Consider the following 6,787-nt stretch of genomic DNA (forward strand, 5'->3'; position numbering starts at 1 on the left):
GAGACGTCAACATTACCACGTGAACAGCGCCCTCTATTTGTCGGTATTACCTACCACGCTCTCAGAGGAGAGGACAAGCAAGATGTGTTCAGAGGTGTAAAGAAGCTAGCAAATGACCATAGTAAAAAACTAACAAAAGAGTCATTATCATTGTGGCTGATTAAGTGGGATACCTCAAGATAAGGTAATAATACAGTTACTTAACGGTCCATTATGTAATTCAGAAATACCTAGAAGGCTGGCACAACATGTGCTGAACATCTGGTGAACTAAAAAGCACATAACTCATGTTCAGAAACTTGTGGCTGATGCAACAACTACGTGATGTTCCCTCTGGGCGAAACACAGCCCTGGCAGCTCATGGATTGTCATCACTAGTTACCACAGCCACAAAGTCATAAACCCAGTCTATTTCTACAACCTTATGCCTTATGCCTAACCCCAACTTTAAATTAAGACCAAAAAGCACATTTTTGTTTTCATAATTTCTGAGTTTGTGGCTGTGGTAACTGGAAACCCCACATGAATGGAGAGTGGTGATTAAATTATTATTTCATTTTTTTTTTTACTTCTGGTAGGTCTGCTTCTACATCTGGTAACAGAGAGGAGGGCCAAACCCCTCTGTTGTGTCTTAGTCAAATGTCAAGGGAGGGAGGACAAAGAGATTAATTTAATTAACTTTGGAATTAACGGATGAAGGACACTGGAATGGTTCAAGATTAAGAGGGATGGAAATTACATTTGATTTGGATTATTAAGTAGGGCTATTCATCAGTGTTGTGATGGGGGATCACTGCCATCCAGGCCCTCTACATCAGGCGGTGTCAGAGGAAGGCCCCAAAAAATGGTCGAAGACTCCAGCCACCCAAGCCATAGACTGTTCTCTTCGCTACCGCACGGCAAGCGGTACTAGTGCACCAAGTCTGTAACCAACAGGACCCTGAACAGCTTCTACTCCAAGCCATAAGATTACTAAATAGCAAACCAATTGGCTACTCAGACTACCTGCATGGACCCTTGTTTTGCACTAACTCTCTTGCACTGACTCTACCCACACACTCACTCTGACACCTCAACAAATACATACACACAGCACGCTCACACATGCATCCTGACGGGACACACACTCACACATGCATCCTGACGCGACACACACACACACACACACCACGTTTGCTGCTGCTACTGTCTTATCTATCCGGTTGCCTAGTCACCCTTACCTATATGTACATAGCTACCTCAATTACCTCATACCCCTGTACAACAACTCAGCACTGGTACTCCCTTGCATATTGCCATGTTACTTTTACTCGTTATTGTTATTCAATGTGTATTTATTCTTCATGTCACTATTTCTATTTTGTATTAAATTTTTTAAGGACCCTTAAAGTAAGTATTTCACTGTTTACACCTTCTATCTCAAGGCCATCAGACTGTTAAACAGCCATCACTAGCGCATTAGAGGCGGCTGTCTATAGGCATAGACTAGGAATCACTGGCCACTTTAAGGAATGGAACACTAGTCACTTAAATAATGTTTACATATCTGGCATTACTCACTACACTACCGTTCAAAATTTTGGGGTCAGAAATGTCCTTGTTTTTGAAAGAAAAGCAACAATTTTGTCCATTAAAATAACATCAAATTGATCCGAAATACAGTGTTGTTAATGTTGTAAATTACTATTGTAGCTGGGAAACAGCTGATTTTTAATGGAATATCTAAACTGCAAAAAAATAAATGTCCTCTCACTGTCAACTGCGATTATTTTCAGCAAACTTAACATGTGTAAATATTTGTATGAACATAACAAGATTCCACAACTGAGACATAAACTGAACAAGTTCCACAGACATGTGACTAACAGAAATGGAATGATGTGTCCCTGAACAAAGGGGGGGGGGGTCAAAATCAAAAGTAACAGTCAGTATCTGGTGTGGCCACCAGCTGCATTAAGTACTGCAACGCATCTCCTCCTCGTGGACTGCACCAGATTTGCCAGTTCTTGCTGTGAGATGTTACCCCACTCTTCCACCAAGGCACCTGCAAGTTCCCGGACATTTCTGGGGGGAATGGCCCTAGCCCTCACCCTCCGATCCAACAGGTCCCAGATGTGCTCAATGGGATTGAGATCCGGGCTCTTCGCTGGCCATGGCAGAATACTGACATTCCTGTCTTGCAGGAAATCACACACAGAACAAGCAGTATGGCTGGTGGCATTGTCATGCTGGAGGGTCATGTCAGGATGAGCCTGCAGGAAGGGTACCACACGAGGGAGGAGGAGGTCTTCCCTGTAACGCACAGCGTGGAGATTGCCTGCAATCACAACAAGCTCAGTCTGATGATGCTGCGATACACCACCCAAGACCATGACGGAGCCTCCACCTCCAAATCGATCCCGCTCCAGAGTACAGGCCTCGGTGTAACACTCATTCCTTCAACGATAAACGTGAATCCGACCATCACCCCTGGTGAGACAAAACCGCGACTCGTCAGCGACGAGAACTTTTTGCCAGTCCTGTCTGGTCCAGCGACGCTGGGTTTGTGTCCATAGGCGACACTGTTGCCGGTGATGTCTGGTGAGGACCTGCCTTACAAGAGGCCTACAAGCCCTCAGTCCAGCCTCTCTCAAGCCTATTGTGGACAGTCTGAGCACTGATGGAGGAATTGTGCGTTCCTGGTGTAACTCGGGCAGTTGTTGTTGCCATCCTGTACCTGTCTCGCAGGTGTGGTGTTCGGATGTACCGATCCTGTGCAGGTGTTGTTACACGTGGTCTGCCACTGCGAGGACGATCGGCTCTCTGTCCTGTCTCCCTGTAGCACTGTCTTAGGCGTCTCACAGTAAGGACATTGCAATTTATTGCCCTGGCCACATCTGCAGTCCTCATGCCTCCTTGCAGCATGCCTAAGGCACATTCACGCAGATGAGCTGGGACCCTGGGCATATTTCTTTGGGTGTTTTTCAGAGTCAGTAGAAAGGCCTCTTTAGTGTCCTAAGTTTTCATAACTGAGACCTTAATTGCCTGTTGCAAAGAAAAAGCCATATCTCAGACAGGCCAATAAAAATAAAAGATTAAGATGGGCAAAATAACACAAACACCGGACAGAGGAACTCTGCCTAGAAGGCCAGCATCCCGGAGTCGCCTCTTCACTATTGACGTTGAGACTGGTGTTTTGCAGGTAATGTTTAATGAAGCTGCCTGTTGAGGACTTGTGAGGCATCTGTTTCTCAAACTAGACATTCTAATGTGCTTGTCCTCTTGCTCAGTTGTGCACCGGGGCCTCCCACTCCTCTTTATATTCTGGTTAGAGCCAGTTTGCTCTGTTCTATGAAGGGAGTAGTACACAGAGTTGCATGAGATCTAGTTTCTTGGCAATTTCTCACATGGAATTGCCTTCATTTCTCAGAACAAGAGTAGACTGACAAGTTTCAGAAGAAAGTTATTTGTTTCTGGCCCTTTTGAGCCTGTAATCAAACCCACAAATGCTGACGCTCCAGATACTCAACCAGTTTAAAGAAGGCCAGTTTTATTGCTTCTTTAAGTAGTACAACAGTTTTCAGCTGTGCTAATATAATTGCAAAAGGGTGTTCTAATGATCAATTAGCCTTTTAAAATTATAAACTTGGATTATGTTATACAACGTGCCATTGGAACACAGGAGTGATGAATGCTGATAATGGGCCTCTGTACGCCTATGTAGATATTACATAAAAAATCTGCCGTTTGCAGCTGCAATAGTCATTTACAACATTAACAATGTCTACACAATATTTCTGATCAATTTTAATGGATAATTTTTTTGCTTTTCTTTCAAAAACAAGGACATTTCTAAGTGACCCCAATCTTTTGAACTGGGGTGTATGTATATACTGTATTCTACACTATTCTACGATATCTTAGTCACTTAATGTTTACGTATCTGGCATTACTCATCTCATGTGCATATACTGTTTTTCTATTCTATATCGTAGTCCGTTCCGCTCTGACATTGCTTGTCCGTATGTATATTGTCTTAATCCAGTCCTTTACTTATATTTGTGTGTATTGGGTATATGTTGTGTAATTTGTTAGTTATTACTTGTTAGATATTGCTGCACTGTCAGAGCTTGAAGCACAAGCATTTCGCTACACCCGCAATATCATCTGTTAATCACCTGTATGTGACCAATAATTTGCTTTGATTTGTTTACGAAGCACGTGGCAAATAAAATTTGGTTTGATGAATATGATTTAAGAATGGGGAAAAACACTTCTATGAAAAGACACAACATTCAAATAACATGCGGAAGATTGCTATATTGTGCTATGTTTTCCTCCTGGAAGACCAGCCAAAAAGGCACCATTACAACAGAGAATTAATATTTCTCTGTCACTCAAAACCTCTATCTTGCCAAAAATATATCACTGATTGTGTGAAACCCCCAATTTCCTACAGAGTTTGATTAATATGAATGATGACAGAGCCCATAGGCAACATCTGCCGTCTCTCACCTAACCTAGGAGAATCAGGACCAGGTCGGTCTGTGTGTCCTATAGTGGAGGAAACCCATTCACACACACACACACACACACACACACACACACACACACACACACACACACACACACACACACACACACACACACACACACACACACACACACACACTCTCTCTCTCTCTCTCAGCAGCACTTACAGACACACACACACACTCTCTCTCTCAGCAGCACTTACAGTGAGACATCTTGATGAGTTCCCGGACTTTGCCCTGCAGCTGTTCGTCATAGTAAACGCATAATGAGGCCCTCTTGAGAGAGAGGATCCCTGCTTCGCGTGAAGGGAAGCACTTCATTCTGCAGCCTTGCTCCAGGGCCCGGGGCCCCGAAATGTTGCCCCTCCCTCCCCTCATTCACCCAAATGAGCCACTAATGTTGTCGATTGCTGCTAATGATGTTCGCCATGTGGTGTCACATACTGTAATTTCCGAATATGCTAATCATTATAAACATTATATAAATATGAAGAAATATTATCTGTGAGTGATTAGATGCTGACAGCTGGGAACATCCACCACCACCACCACCACCACCAAATAACTGATGAACATGAACTGAACATACTGAACATACTGCACACAAAAAACAGTGAGAAAAATGTATGATCCATTGCACTGCATTGTGTGATGCTATTGATTTTAATTTGAGAAAAGCAGTGCAAGTACATTTGAATTGGTGTGGCAGAGAGGGAAAGAGCAAAGAAACAAAAGCAGTATATTGTGAGCCCATCCCCCTTGTCAGACAGCTCCACAACAGTTCAAAGTGATGTAATAAGTCCTGACATTGAGCAGTGGCATGCCCCGGCTGAATACAGGCATCACATGGACAAGATATGACAGACAGATGCTGTCATCATCGGCTCCCCCTTTGTCTTAGATGTAGAAGAGTAGGATATCTGCATTTTGGCAAATTCAAGATTCTTGAGAATGCATCTATTTTAAAGATGTTTATAGATTTATAGACTTGCTTTTTCTTTTTTCACAACAATAATCCACCTTAAACTTCTGTGTTTTTGTTCCAATCTGTATATAGACTGAGCAAGCACTCTTTAAGCCACTGTCCAATGTTAAATGAACCACTTCAAGGAAAACTAACCCAACTTCCCTGCCTACTCCTGCCATATCATTACCGTAACCCAAATCTACGTTCTGTGGTTGTGTCGTTAAACCACATTAACTTGGTAGCCTGTTATTTTCACACCTAATATACTTTCTCTTTTACACTTGATGTGTTGGTGGAACACGCTTAAAGGCTGCAGCCGCAGGGTCCAGCTAGTCCTGTCAGCCACTAGTCAGCCTCCAATGAGAGACCCCCTGCGGGGTCCTGGTTGAGCCATCAAGTGACCACAGATTAGAATATGGATGTCTGCAGGCACTTTGCGAGAATGCAAGCAAACACATACAGTGCCTTGCGAAAGTATTCGGCCCCCTTGAACTTTGCGACCTTTTGCCACATTTCAGGCTTCAAACATAAAGATATAAAACTGTATTTTTTTGTGAAGAATCAACAACAAGTGGGACACAATCATGAAGTGGAACGACATTTATTGGATATTTCAAACTTCTTTAACAAATCAAAAACTGAAAAATTGGGCGTGCAAAATTATTCAGCCCCTTTACTTTCAGTGCAGCAAACTCTCTCCAGAAGTTCAGTGAGGATCTCTGAATGATCCAATGTTGACCTAAATGACTAATGATGATAAATACAATCCACCTGTGTGTAATCAAGTCTCCGTATAAATGCACCTGCACTGTGATAGTCTCAGAGGTCCGTTAAAAGCGCAGAGAGCATCAAGGCACTGTACTTGCACACACACACACACGTTTTGTTCTTCTATCTTCGTGGGGACCTAAAATTGATTTCCATTAAAATTCCTATTTTTCCTAACCCTTACCCTAATTCCTAACCTCAACGGCCTTTGTCCTCATGTGAGTAAGCCAGGACAGCTCATAGGGCAAGAGCCTATCTCCTGTTTCTGTAATACGAGGCAGCTTGATGTACAAGCACACCCCCTGGACAAGATGCTAGTCTGACACAGGGCCTTACCCCCAATCTATCTCCTTAATACTGAGTCCCAAGCAAAGATGCATCAGGTCCCAATTTTACAATCTTTGTTATGACTCAGCCAGGGATTGAACTCACAACCTTCCAAACACTCTAACCACAAGGCCATGAGGGAGAATGTTTCTTGTTTTAATATCCTTGTGGGGACTTTAGGGGATTTTAGGTCCTCACAAGGGTAGAAGTA

The sequence above is a fragment of the Oncorhynchus mykiss genome, chromosome 3 (assembly GCF_013265735.2).
Source record: "Oncorhynchus mykiss isolate Arlee chromosome 3, USDA_OmykA_1.1, whole genome shotgun sequence".
NCBI lineage: Eukaryota > Metazoa > Chordata > Actinopteri > Salmoniformes > Salmonidae > Oncorhynchus > Oncorhynchus mykiss.